Source organism: Cololabis saira, chromosome 24 (genome assembly GCF_033807715.1).
Source record: "Cololabis saira isolate AMF1-May2022 chromosome 24, fColSai1.1, whole genome shotgun sequence".
NCBI lineage: Eukaryota > Metazoa > Chordata > Actinopteri > Beloniformes > Belonidae > Cololabis > Cololabis saira.
This window is the reverse complement of record NC_084610.1, coordinates 23,262,667-23,277,275: the sequence shown is the minus strand read 5'-3', so window position 1 is coordinate 23,277,275 and position 14,609 is coordinate 23,262,667.

The following is a 14,609-nucleotide window of genomic DNA, read 5'->3' as shown; positions in this document are numbered from 1 at the left end:
CAATGAATTTAATACAAGAGTGACTTCTGTTGTTTTTTTGCAATTTCCCTTTGGCATCTCAAAAAGCGTAATAGCGAGCATGATGAGACTAAAATATGTTGTAGTACAACGTGTCCCGGGTTTGTCAATGTTGTAATGATGTCTGTACGATAAACTGTTGCCTAGTAACAAGCGTTCAAAATAAAATGGAATTTTTTTTTAAATTGAAGGTTAAAAATTGAAAAAACCGTGATAATTAGCATGGTGAGGTTGTACAGTCCTTTAGTGCCAATCGGGCCGAGTGTTTGAAAGTTTGAACGATGTCTCTACGATAAAGTTCGGCCGAGCAATAAGCGTCCAAATTTTCACCTTTTTTTTGCTTTTTGGCATCTAGCGTTGCCGTGGTAACCCCTATTACTGAGAAAATTAATGCCCATCAGGGCATGATGGAGACGCATCCAACGATGTATGCCATGCATGGGTGCACGTTCTCGTTCGGGCCGCATTAACGGACGAAAAAAGAGAAAACCTTTTCTAGATACTATTATATCGCCTTCATTTTCATGTTTTTCCTCGTTTTTCAGGCGTGTTTTATTTTTTGGGGATTTTTTTTTTCCACATCAGAGCGGGGTCATGCTGTACACCCGCTGGTGCGCAGTGGGACTTTTGAGACTTTAGCTTGTTAGCAAAATGCTAGTAACATTGCCCTTTGGGCCATTCTGGACGATTGCAATATGATCATGCCATTACTTGGCGCCGCCCTAGTGGCTCCTGGAGCTTTTTCAAAAATGTTTGAAAATGGAAATTCTGAACGTTTTCCAATGCTGTAAAAACGTGTAGAATAAATATTAAATTTCAACATTTCTGTTAACAAAGATTTACGTCATAGCCTGCAACACACGTTTCCACCAGCAGGGGGCGCCAGGCAGGAGCTGCTGGAAACAAACCGGACAAAGGGATTGTTTTCAAACGGAAGAAGAGAAAAATAACTGAGGAGAAAATAGGATTAAAAAAACAAAAAAAATCAAATCCTTAAAATAGGTCAAAACTAAACAATATGAAGGTTTAATTACTTTAAATCCGGACCGAACAGGAAGTCGGCCATTTTGAATTAATTGTGTAATTTTGGCGCAATTTATGCCATTTCTTCGGCAATTAATACGGCCCGAACTGTAACGTGCACCCAGGTGTGTTATACATCAAAATGTGCGTCTCCATCCTGCGACCCCACGTATTACTGTTCTCAATCAAAAGCGTTACCGTGGCGACGATAGACGCCAAAAAACGCGCCCACCCGTCATCTGATTGGTCCATATTTGATAGTTCCTACTTTCTGCCATAACTTTTGAATAATTTGACATAGAGAGTCCTGGTGGTGTCATTGAGCTTGGAGTTTTGAGTCCTTGACTTTTATTGGTGAAAATTGCACGCGCGAGGGCCCGTTCATCGCTGCTTGCAGCTTTAATTTATTCTTGTTTCTTAACATTCTTAGCTTCCTATGTTAAAGGTTCTTCACTGGGACGAACTTCCTTCAACTGTCGGTTCAAAACACGTTTTTGCAGTTTGGGCGTTCGTCTGCTCTCCTTTGTCTTCAGCAAATATCAATCAAACCGCGCTAATTAGCATGTTTGTGTATGACAACAAAGGAAAAGTTCCAGCAGAACTTTTCCGTCCGTTGTTAACAGCGTAAACACGTTTTATTATTAGCCTAACAAAGGACTTTCAGATGGAGTGAGTGACAGAAGATCAGATGAACTGACGACGTGTGATTGACGGAGAGATCAAAGGGCTTTAGTGCATATTTAAGTCTGTTTGTTTTCGTCTGCGTTTGCGGCGGAAATTCATTTATAATTAATAAATCAGAAAGCTCTGCAGTCTTTGATCTGCGGCCTCCGAAGACGCCATCTTTCGCCCGAGCAAATTTAAATGTAAAACAATGTTTTTGTTCCGTTTCGTGTTTGCCACTTTGCAAACTTTTCGGAAGTTTTTCAACGTTCACCATCATCAAGATGCACGAAGATTCTGCCGAAGTCAGACGTTTGTGTAAATGAGGCTCACTTTAAATAAAGATTTCCTCGTCTACAGAGTCGTTTTGTCTGTTTGTTGTCCGACTGACGGCTCCACTTAGGGTCGCCACCCGTCCCGTAAAACACGGAATTGTCCTTTATTCTAGTTGAATTATTGAAATAAGTTAACTTTTACACCATATTCTAGTTGAATTATTGAAATAAATTAACTTTTACACCATATTCTAGTTGAATTATTAAAATTAATTAACTTTTACACCATATTCTAGTATAATTATTGAAATAAATTAACTTTTACACCATATTCTAGTTGAATTATTGAAATAAATGAACTTTTACACCATATTCTAGTTGAATTATTGAAATAAACTAACTTTTACACCATATTCTAGTTGAATTATTGAAATAAATTAACTTTTACACCATATTCTAGTTGAATTATTGAAATAAGTTAACTTTTACACCATATTCTAGTTGAATTATTGAAATAAATTAACTTTTACACCATATTCTAGTTGAATTATTGAAATAAACAAACTTTTACACCATATTCTAGTTGAATTATTGAAATAAGTTAACTTTTACACCATATTCTAGTTGAATTATTGAAATGAATTAACTTTTACACCATATTCTAGTTGAATTATTGAAATAAATTAACTTTTACACCATATTCTACTTGAATTATTGAAATAAATTAACTTTTACACCATATTCTTGTTGAATTATTGAAATAAATTAACTTTTACACCATATTCTAGTATCTGGGCAAGACAACGTTGAAAAAAGCGGGGGGAGTAAAAATTAAAAAAAATTAAAAATAAAAAGGTAAAAACTTAAAAATAAAGGTAGAAAAAAAAAAAAAAAAAAAATAAATAAGTAAAAACAAAGGGGCAGTAAAATACTGTGATAAAGAGTTTGAAGCAGTTTTTAGTAGAACCAGAGTAAATTCGTTATTAAGTTATTCGTTATTCGTTGTTAATTATTCATATCAGCCCAAACAGAAAAAAACACCCAATAAAAGAACATATAATGGGTTAATAAAAGATAGCTAAACATTTTTTACAACCAATAGTGAAATTTTGCTTTCTTATGTGAGAAGACGGAAGGCTTAACGGGGGATCTTTCATTTCTCTGTTTATTGAAGGATTATACATTTTTGTGCATAAATGAAGCTTTGTCTGAAGTCTAACACTTTTCCAGGCAGAGCCCCGCCCCCCTCGTTCCCACCTCCTGCACCAAAGGGTGTCGTGGGAGGAGCCCGAGCTGAACATGAAAACCAGTCTCCCATTTCTCCAGATGTCACTCCAGACGGAGGAGAATCCGCTCGTCAAGGTTCCTCTGAAGAACTAAAACGCTCCTTCATGGGTCAGGACTAAAACGCTCCTTCGTGGGTCAGGACTAAAACGCTCCTTCACGGGTCAGGACTAAAATGCTCCTTCATGGGTCAGGACTAAAACGCTCCTTCATGGGTCAGGACTAAAACGCTCCTTCATGGGTCAGGACTAAAACGCTCCTTCATGGGTCAGGACTAAAACGCTCCTTCATGGGTCAGGACTAAAACGCTCCTTCATGGGTCAGGACTAAAACGCTCCTTCACGGGTCAGGACTAAAACGCTCCTTCACGGGTCAGGACTAAAACGCTCCTTCACGGGTCAGGACTAAAACGCTCCTTCATGGGTCAGGACTAAAACGCTCCTTCATGGGTCAGGACTAAAACGCTGACCCGTGCGTTTTTTTGTGCGTTTATTTGTGCGTTTTTTCGTGCGTTTATTCGTGCGTTTATTTGTGCGTTTTTTCGTACGATTTTTCGTGCGTTTTTTCGTACGTTTATTAGTGCGAGCGTGCGGTTTTTCGTGCGTTTTTCGTGCATTTTTTTGTACGTTTTTTCGTGCGTGCATTCGTACGTTTTTTCGTGCGTGCATTCGTACGTTTTTTCGTACGTCTTTTCGGACGTTTTTTCGTGCGTTTTTTCGTACGATTTTTTTCGTACGTTTTTTCGTACGTTTTTCGTACGTCTTTTCGTGCGTTTTTCCTAACGCTCCTTCATGGGTCAGGACTAAAACGCTGACCCGTGCATTTATTTGTGCGTTTTTTCGTGCGTTTTTTCGTACGATTTTTCATACGATTTTTCGTACGTCTTTTCGTGCGGTTTTTCGTGCGTTTTTCGTACGTTTTTCCTACGATTTTTCGTACGTGTTTTCATACGTTTTTTCGTGCGTGCATTCGTACATTTTTTCGTACGTTTTTTCGTGCGTTTTTTCGTACGTTTTTTCGTGCGTTTTTTCGTACGATTTTTTTCGTACGATTTTTTTCGTACGTTTTTTCGTACGTTTTTCGTACGTCTTTTCGTGCGTTTTTCCGTACGTTTTTTCGTGCGTTTTTCCTAACGCTCCTTCATGGGTCAGGACTAAAACGCTCCTTCATGGGTCAGGACTAAAACGCTCCTTCACGGGTCAGGACTAAAACGCTCCTTCACGGGTCAGGACTAAAACGCTCCTTCATGGGTCAGGACTAAAACGCTCCTTCATGGGTCAGGACTAAAACGCTCCTTCATGGGTCAGGACTAAAACGCTCCTTCATGGGTCAGTACTAAAACGCTCCTTCATGGGTCAGGACTAAAACGCTCCTTCACGGGTCAGGACTAAAACGCTCCTTCACGGGTCAGGACTAAAACGCTCCTTCATGGGTCAGGACTAAAACGCTCCTTCATGGGTCAGGACTAAAACGCTCCTTCATGGGTCAGGACTAAAACGCTCCTTCATGGGTCAGGACTAAAACGCTCCTTCATGGGTCAGGACTAAAACGCTCCTTCATGGGTCAGGACTAAAACGCTCCTTCATGGGTCAGGACTAAAACGCTCCTTCATGGGTCAGGACTAAAACGCTCCTTCATGGGTCAGGACTAAAACGCTCCTTCATGGGTCAGGACTAAAACGCTCCTTCACGGGTCAGGACTAAAACGCTCCTTCATGGGTCAGGACTAAAACGCTCCTTCATGGGTCAGGACTAAAACGCTCCTTCATGGGTCAGGACTAAAACGCTCCTTCATGGGTCAGGACTAAAACGCTCCTTCACGGGTCAGGACTAAAACGCTCCTTCATGGGTCAGGACTAAAACGCTCCTTCATGGGTCAGGACTAAAACACTCCTTCATGGGTCAGGACTAAAACACTCCTTTATGGGTCAGGACTAAAACGCTCCTTCACGGGTCAGGACTAAAACGCTCCTTCACGGGTCAGGACTAAAACGCTCCTTCATGGGTCAGGACTAAAACGCTCCTTTATGGGTCAGGACTAAAACGCTCCTTCATGGGTCAGGACTAAAACGCTCCTTCACGGGTCAGGACTAAAACGCTCCTTCATGGGTCAGGACTAAAACGCTCCTTCATGGGTCAGGACTAAAACGCTCCTTCATGGGTCAGGACTAAAACGCTCCTTCATGGGTCAGGACTAAAACGCTCCTCCGTGGGTCAGGACTAAAACGCTCCTTCATGGGTCAGGACTAAAACGCTCCTTCATGGGTCAGGACTAAAACGCTCCTTCATGGGTCAGGACTAAAACACTCCTTCATGGGTCAGGACTAAAACGCTCCTTCATGGGTCAGGACTAAAACGCTCCTTCACGGGTCAGGACTAAAACGCTCCTTCATGGGTCAGGACTAAAACGCTCCTTCATGGGTCAGGACTAAAACACTCCTTCATGGGTCAGGACTAAAACGCTCCTTCATGGGTCAGGACTAAAACACTCCTTCATGGGTCAGGACTAAAACACTCCTTTATGGGTCAGGACTAAAACGCTCCTTCACGGGTCAGGACTAAAACGCTCCTTCACGGGTCAGGACTAAAACGCTCCTTCATGGGTCAGGACTAAAACGCTCCTTCATGGGTCAGGACTAAAACACTCCTTTATGGGTCAGGACTAAAACGCTCCTTCATGGGTCAGGACTAAAACGCTCCTTCACGGGTCAGGACTAAAACGCTCCTTCATGGGTCAGGACTAAAACGCTCCTTCATGGGTCAGGACTAAAACGCTGACCCGTGCGTTTTTTCGTGCGTTTATTTGTGCGTTTTTTCGTACGATTTTTCATACGATTTTTCATACGTCTTTTCGTGCGTTTTTTTGTGCGTTTTTCGTACGTTTTTCGTACGATTTTTCGTGCGTTTTTTCGTGCGTTTTTTCGTACGTTTTTTAGTGCGAGCGTGCGGTTTTTCGTGTGTTTTTCGTGCATTTTTTCGTACGTTTTTTCGTACGTTTTTTCATAAATTTTTTCGTGCGTGCATTCGTACGTTTTTTCGTACGTTTTTTCGTACGTTTTTCGTACGTTTTTTCGTATGTCTTTTCGTACGTTTTTTCGTACGTTTTTTCATACGTTTTTTCGTGCGTGCATTCGTACGTTTTTTCGTACGTCTTTTCGTACGTTTTTTCGTGCGTTTTTTCGTACGATTTTTTTTCGTGCGTTTTTTCGTGCATTTTTTTGGACGTTTTTTCGTGCGTTTTTCCTAACGCTCCTTCATGGGTCAGGACTAAAACGCTCCTTCGTGGGTCAGGACTAAAACGCTCCTTCGTGGGTCAGGACTAAAACGCTCCTTCACGGGTCAGGACTAAAACGCTTCTTCACGGGTCAGGACTAAAACGCTCCTTCGTGGGTCAGGACTAAAACGCTCCTTCACGGGTCAGGACTAAAACGCTCCTTCGTGGGTCAGGACTAAAGCGCTCCTTCGTGGGTCAGGACTAAAACGCTCCTTCATGGGTCAGGACTAAAACGCTCCTTCATGGGTCAGGACTAAAACGCTCCTTCACGGGTCAGGACTAAAACGCTCCTTCACGGGTCAGGACTAAAACGCTCCTTCATGAGTCAGGACTAAAACGCTCCTTCATGGGTCAGGACTAAAACGCTCCTTCATGGGTCAGGACTAAAACGCTCCTTCACAGGTCAGGACTAAAACGCTCCTTCATGGGTCAGGACTAAAACGCTCCTCCGTGGGTCAGGACTAAAACGCTCCTTCATGGGTCAGGACTAAAACGCTCCTTCATGGGTCAGGACTAAAACGCTCCTTCATGGGTCAGGACTAAAACACTCCTTCATGGGTCAGGACTAAAACGCTCCTTCATGGGTCAGGACTAAAACGCTCCTTCACGGGTCAGGACTAAAACGCTCCTTCATGGGTCAGGACTAAAACGCTCCTTCATGGGTCAGGACTAAAACACTCCTTCATGGGTCAGGACTAAAACGCTCCTTCATGGGTCAGGACTAAAACACTCCTTCATGGGTCAGGACTAAAACACTCCTTTATGGGTCAGGACTAAAACGCTCCTTCACGGGTCAGGACTAAAACGCTCCTTCACGGGTCAGGACTAAAACGCTCCTTCATGGGTCAGGACTAAAACGCTCCTTCATGGGTCAGGACTAAAACACTCCTTTATGGGTCAGGACTAAAACGCTCCTTCATGGGTCAGGACTAAAACGCTCCTTCATGGGTCAGGACTAAAACGCTCCTTCACGGGTCAGGACTAAAACGCTCCTTCATGGGTCAGGACTAAAACGCTCCTTCATGGGTCAGGACTAAAACGCTCCTTCATGGGTCAGGACTAAAACGCTCCTTCATGGGTCAGGACTAAAACGCTCCTTCACGGGTCAGGACTAAAACGCTCCTTCATGGGTCAGGACTAAAACGCTGACCCGTGCGTTTTTTCGTGCGTTTATTTGTGCGTTTTTTCGTACGATTTTTCATACGATTTTTCATACGTCTTTTCGTGCGTTTTTTTGTGCGTTTTTCGTACGTTTTTCGTACGATTTTTCGTGCGTTTTTTCGTGCGTTTTTTCGTACGTTTTTTAGTGCGAGCGTGCGGTTTTTCGTGTGTTTTTCGTGCATTTTTTCGTACGTTTTTTCGTACGTTTTTTCATACATTTTTTCGTGCGTGCATTCGTACGTTTTTTCGTACGTTTTTTCGTACGTTTTTCGTACGTTTTTTCGTATGTCTTTTCGTACGTTTTTTCGTACGTTTTTTCATACGTTTTTTCGTGCGTGCATTCGTACGTTTTTTCGTACGTCTTTTCGTACGTTTTTTCGTGCGTTTTTTCGTACGATTTTTTTCGTGCGTTTTTTCGTGCATTTTTTTGTACGTTTTTTCGTGCGTTTTTCCTAACGCTCCTTCATGGGTCAGGACTAAAACGCTCCTTCGTGGGTCAGGACTAAAACGCTCCTTCGTGGGTCAGGACTAAAACGCTCCTTCACGGGTCAGGACTAAAACGCTCCTTCACGGGTCAGGACTAAAACGCTCCTTCGTGGGTCAGGACTAAAACGCTCCTTCACGGGTCAGGACTAAAACGCTCCTTCGTGGGTCAGGACTAAAGCGCTCCTTCACGGGTCAGGACTAAAACGCTCCTTCATGAGTCAGGACTAAAACGCTCCTTCATGGGTCAGGACTAAAACGCTCCTTCACAGGTCAGGACTAAAACGCTCCTTCGTGGGTCAGGACTAAAACGCTCCTTCATGGGTCAGGACTAAAACGCTCCTTCACGGGTCAGGACTAAAACGCTCCTTCACAGGTCAGGACTAAAATGCTCCTTCACGGGTCAGGACTAAAACGCTCCTTCATGGGTCAGGACTAAAACGCTCCTTCATGGGTCAGGACTAAAACGCTCCTTCATGGGTCAGGACTAAAACGCTCCTTCGTGGGTCAGGACTAAAACGCTCCTTCGTGGGTCAGGACTAAAACGCTCCTTCACGGGTCAGGACTAAAACGCTCCTTCATGGGTCAGGACTAAAACGCTCCTTCATGGGTCAGGACTAAAACGCTCCTTCATGGGTCAGGACTAAAACGCTCCTTCACGGGTCAGGACTAAAACGCTCCTTCACGGGTCAGGACTAAAACGCTCCTTCACGGGTCAGGACTAAAACGCTCCTTCGTGGGTCAGGACTAAAACGCTCCTTCATGGGTCAGGACTAAAACGCTCCTTCATGGGTCAGGACTAAAACGCTCCTTCATGGGTCAGGACTAAAACGCTCCTTCATGGGTCAGGACTAAAACGCTCCTTCATGGGTCAGGACTAAAACGCTCCTTCATGGGTCAGGACTAAAACGCTCCTTCACGGGTCAGGACTAAAACGCTCCTTCACGGGTCAGGACTAAAACGCTCCTTCACTGGTCAGGATTAAAACGCTGACCCGTGCGTTTTTTCGTGCGTTTATTTGCGCGTTTTTTCGTACGATTTTTCATACGATTTTTCGTACGTCTTTTCGTGTGGTTTTTCGTGCGTTTTTCGTACGATTTTTCGTACGATTTTTCGTGTGTTTTTTCGTACGATTTTTCGTGCGTTTTTTCGTACGTTTTTTAGTGCGAGCGTGCGGTTTTTCGTTTGTTTTTCGTGCATTTTTTCGTACGTTTTTTCGTAAGTTTTTTCGTACGTCTTTTCGTACGTTTTTTCGTGTGTTTTTCGTACGATTTTTTTGTACGTTTTTCGTACGTCTTTTCGTGCGTTTTTTCGTACGTTTTTTCGTACGTCTTTTCTTACGTTTTTTCGTGCGTTTTTTCGTACGATTTTTTTCGTACATTTTTTCGTACGTTTTTTCGTACGTCTTTTCGTGCGGTTTTTTCGCAGATTTTTTCGCAGATTTTTTTCGTACGTTTTTCGTACGTTTTTTCGTGCGTCTTTTCGTGCGTCTTTTCGTGCGTTTTTCCGTACGTTTTTTCGTACGTCTTTTCTTACGTTTTTTCGTGCGTTTTTTCGTACGATTTTTTTCGTACATTTTTTCGTACGTTTTTTCATACGTCTTTTCGTGCGGTTTTTTCGTGCGTTTTTTCGCAGATTTTTTTCGTACGTTTTTCGTACGTTTTTTCGTGCGTCTTTTCGTGCGTCTTTTCGTGCGTTTTTCCGTACGTTTTTTCGTGCGTTTTTCCTAACGCTCCTTCACGGGTCAGGACTAAAACGCTCCTTCATGGGTCAGGATTAAAACGCTCCTTCATGGGTCAGGACTAAAACGCTCCTTCATGGGTCAGGACTAAAACGCTCCTTCATGGGTCAGGACTAAAACGCTCCTTCACGGGTCAGGACTAAAACGCTCCTTCATGGGTCAGGACTAAAACGCTCCTTCACGGGTCAGGACTAAAACGCTCCTTCGTGGGTCAGGACTAAAACGCTCCTTCACGGGTCAGGACTAAAACGCTCCTTCACGGGTCAGGACTAAAACGCTCCTTCATGGGTCAGGACTAAAACGCTCCTTCATGGGTCAGGACTAAAACGCTCCTTCATAGGGTCAGGACTAAAACGCTCCTTCATGGGTCAGGACTAAAACGCTCCTTCACGGGTCAGGACTAAAACGCTCCTTCACGGGTCAGGACTAAAACGCTCCTTCATGGGTCAGGACTAAAACGCTCCTTCATGGGTCAGGACTAAAACGCTCCTTCACGGGTCAGGACTAAAACGCTCCTTCATGGGTCAGGACTAAAACGCTCCTTCATGGGTCAGGACTAAAACGCTCCTTCACGGGTCAGGACTAAAACGCTCCTTCACGGGTCAGGACTAAAACGCTCCTTCATGGGTCAGGACTAAAACGCTCCTTTGTGGGTCAGGACTAAAACGCTCCTTCATGGGTCAGGACTAAAACGCTCCTTCACGGGTCAGGACTAAAACACTCCTTCATGGGTCAGGACTAAAACGCTCCTACAAGGGTCAGGACTAAAACGCTCCTTCATGGGTCAGGACTAAAACGCTCCTTCACGGGTCAGGACTAAAACGCTCCTTCACGGGTCAGGACTAAAACGCTCCTTCGTGGGTCAGGACTAAAACGCTCCTTCATGGGTCAGGACTAAAACGCTCCTTCACGGGTCAGGACTAAAACGCTCCTTCACGGGTCAGGACTAAAACGCTCCTTCGTGGGTCAGGACTAAAACGCTCCTTCACGGGTCAGGACTAAAACGCTCCTTCGTGGGTCAGGACTAAAACGCTCCTTCACGGGTCAGGACTAAAACGCTCCTTCGTGGGTCAGGACTAAAACGCTCCTTCATAGGTCAGGACTAAAACGCTCCTTCGTGGGTCAGGACTAAAACGCTCCTTCATGGGTCAGGACTAAAACGCTCCTTCATGGGTCAGGACTAAAACGCTCCTTCACGGGTCAGGACTAAAACGCTCCTTCATGGGTCAGGACTAAAACGCTCCTTCATGGGTCAGGACTAAAACGCTCCTTCGTGGGTCAGGACTAAAACGCTCCTTCGTGGGTCTGGACTAAAACGCTCCTTCACGGGTCAGGACTAAAACGCTCCTTCATGGGTCAGGAATAAAACGCTCCTTCATGGGTCAGGAGTAAAACGCTCCTTTGTGGGTCAGGACTAAAACGCTCCTTCACGGGTCAGGACTAAAACGCTCCTTCACGGGTCAGGACTAAAACGCTCCTTCATGGGTCAGGACTAAAACGCTCCTTCATGGGTCAGGACTAAAACGCTCCTTCATAGGGTCAGGACTAAAACGCTCCTTCATGGGTCAGGACTAAAACGCTCCTTCACGGGTCAGGACTAAAACGCTCCTTCACGGGTCAGGACTAAAACGCTCCTTCATGGGTCAGGACTAAAACGCTCCTTCATGGGTCAGGACTAAAACGCTCCTTCACGGGTCAGGACTAAAACGCTCCTTCATGGGTCAGGACTAAAACGCTCCTTCATGGGTCAGGACTAAAACGCTCCTTCACGGGTCAGGACTAAAACGCTCCTTCACGGGTCAGGACTAAAACGCTCCTTCATGGGTCAGGACTAAAACGCTCCTTTGTGGGTCAGGACTAAAACGCTCCTTCATGGGTCAGGACTAAAACGCTCCTTCACGGGTCAGGACTAAAACACTCCTTCATGGGTCAGGACTAAAACGCTCCTACAAGGGTCAGGACTAGAACGCTCCTTCATGGGTCAGGACTAAAACGCTCCTTCATGGGTCAGGACTAAAACGCTCCTTCACGGGTCAGGACTAAAACGCTCCTTCACGGGTCAGGACTAAAACGCTCCTTCGTGGGTCAGGACTAAAACGCTCCTTCACGGGTCAGGACTAAAACGCTCCTTCGTGGGTCAGGACTAAAACGCTCCTTCACGGGTCAGGACTAAAACGCTCCTTCGTGGGTCAGGACTAAAACGCTCCTTCATAGGTCAGGACTAAAACGCTCCTTCGTGGGTCAGGACTAAAACGCTCCTTCATGGGTCAGGACTAAAACGCTCCTTCATGGGTCAGGACTAAAACGCTCCTTCACGGGTCAGGACTAAAACGCTCCTTCTTGGGTCAGGACTAAAACGCTCCTTCACGGGTCAGGACTAAAACGCTCCTTCGTGGGTCAGGACTAAAACGCTCCTTCATGGGTCAGGACTAAAACGCTCATTCATGGGTCAGGACTAAAACGCTGACCCGTGCGTTTTTCCGTGCGTTTATTTGTGCTTTTTTTCGTACGATTTTTCATACGATTTTTCGTACGTCTTTTCGTGCGGTTTTTCGTGCGATTTTTCGTGCGTTTTTTCGTGCGTTTTTTAGTGCGAGCGTGCGGTTTTTCGTGTGTTTTTCGTGCATTTTTTCGTACGTTTTTTCGTACGTCTTTTCGTGTGTTTTTCGTGCATTTTTTCGTACGTTTTTCGTACGATTTTTCGTGCGTTTTTTCGTATGTTTTTTTCGTGCATTTTTTCCGTACGTTTTTTCGTACGTTTTTTCATATGTTTTTTCGTGCGTGCATTCGTACGTTTTTTCGTACGTTTTTTCGTGCGTTTTTTCGTACGATTTTTTTCGTACGTTTTTTCGTACGTTTTTCGTACGTATTTTCGTGCGTTTTTCCGTGCGTTTTTTCGTACGTCTTTTCGTGCGGTTTTTCGTGCTTTTTTCGTACGATTTTTCGTGCGTTTTTTCGTGCGTTTTTTAGTGCGAGCGTGCGGTTTTTCGTGTGTTTTTCGTGCATTTTTTCGTGCGTGCATTCGTACGTTTTTTCGTGCGTTTTTCCTAACGCTCCTTCATGGGTCAGGACTAAAACGCTCCTTCACGGGTCAGGACTAAAACGCTCCTTCATGGGTCAGGACTAAAACGCTCCTTCACGGGTCAGGACTAAAACGCTCCTTCATGGGTCAGGACTAAAACGCTCCTTCATGGGTCGGGACTAAAACGCTCCTTCGTGGGTCAGGACTAAAACGCTCCTTCTTGGGTCAGGACTAAAACGCTCCTTCTTGGGTCAGGACTAAAACGCTCCTTCATGTGCGAGCGCGCGGTGCGAGCGCGCGGTTTTTTGTGTGTTTTTCGTGCATTTTTTCGTACGTTTTTTCGTACGTCTTTTCGTACGTTTTTTCGTGCGTTTTTTCGTACGATTTTTTTCGTACGTTTTTTCGTACGTTTTTCCGTGCGTTTTTTCGTACGATTTTTTTCGTACGTTTTTCGTACGTCTTTTCGTGCGTTTTTTCGTACGTTTTTTAGTGCGAGCGTGCGGTTTTTCGTGTGTTTTTCGTGCGTTTTTTCGTACGATTTTTCGTACGTTTTTCGTACGTTTTTTCGTGCGTTTTTTCGTACGTCTGTTCGTGCGGTTTTTCGTGCGGTCTTCGTACGATTTTTCGTGCGTTTTTTCGTACATTTTTTAGTGCGAGCGTGCGGTTTTTCGTGTGTTTTTCGTGCATTTATTCGTACGTTTTTTCATACGTTTTTTCGTGCGTGCATTCGTACGTTTTTTCATACGTCTTTTCGTACATTTTTTCGTGCGTTTTTTCGTACGATTTTTTTCGTACGATTTTTTTCGTGCGTTTTTTCGTACATTTTTTAGTGCGAGCGTGCGGTTTTTTGTGTGTTTTTCGTGCATTTTTTCGTACGTTTTTTCGTACGTCTTTTCGGACGTTTTTTCGTGCGTTTTTTCGTACGATTTTTTTCGTAGTCTTTTGTACGTTTTTTCGTGCGTTTTTTCGTACGATTTTTCGTACGTTTTTCGTACGTTTTTCGTACGTTTTTCGTACGTTTTTTCGTGCGTTTTTTCGTACGTCTGTTCGTGCAGTTTTTCGTGCGGTCTTCGTACGATTTTTTGTGCGTTTTTTCGTACATTTTTTAGTGCGAGCGTGCGGTTTTTCGTGTGTTTTTCGTGCATTTTTTCGTACGTTTTTTCATACGTTTTTTCGTGCGTGCATTCGTACGTTTTTTCATACGTCTTTTCGTACGTTTTTTCGTGCGTTTTTTCGTACGATTTTTTTCGTACATTTTTTCGTATGTTTTTTCGTACGTCTTTTCGTGCGTTTTTTCGTGCGTTTTTTCGTACGTTTTTTCGTGCGTTTTTTCGTGCATTTTTTCGTACGTTTTTTAGTGCGAGCGTGCGGTATTTCGTGCGCTTTTCGTGCATTTTTTCGTACGTTTTTTCGTACGTTTTTTCATACGTTTTTTCGTGCGTGCATTCGTACGTTTTTTCGTACGTCTTTTCGTACGTTTTTTCGTGCGTTTTTTCGTACGATTTTTTTCGTACGTTTTTTCGTACATTTTTCGTACGTCTTTTCGTGCGTTTTTCCGTACATTTTTTCGTGCGTTTTTCCTAACGCTCCTTCATGGGTCAGGACTAAAACGCTCCTTCACGGGTCAGGACTAAAACGCTCCTTCACGGGTCAGGACTAAAACGCT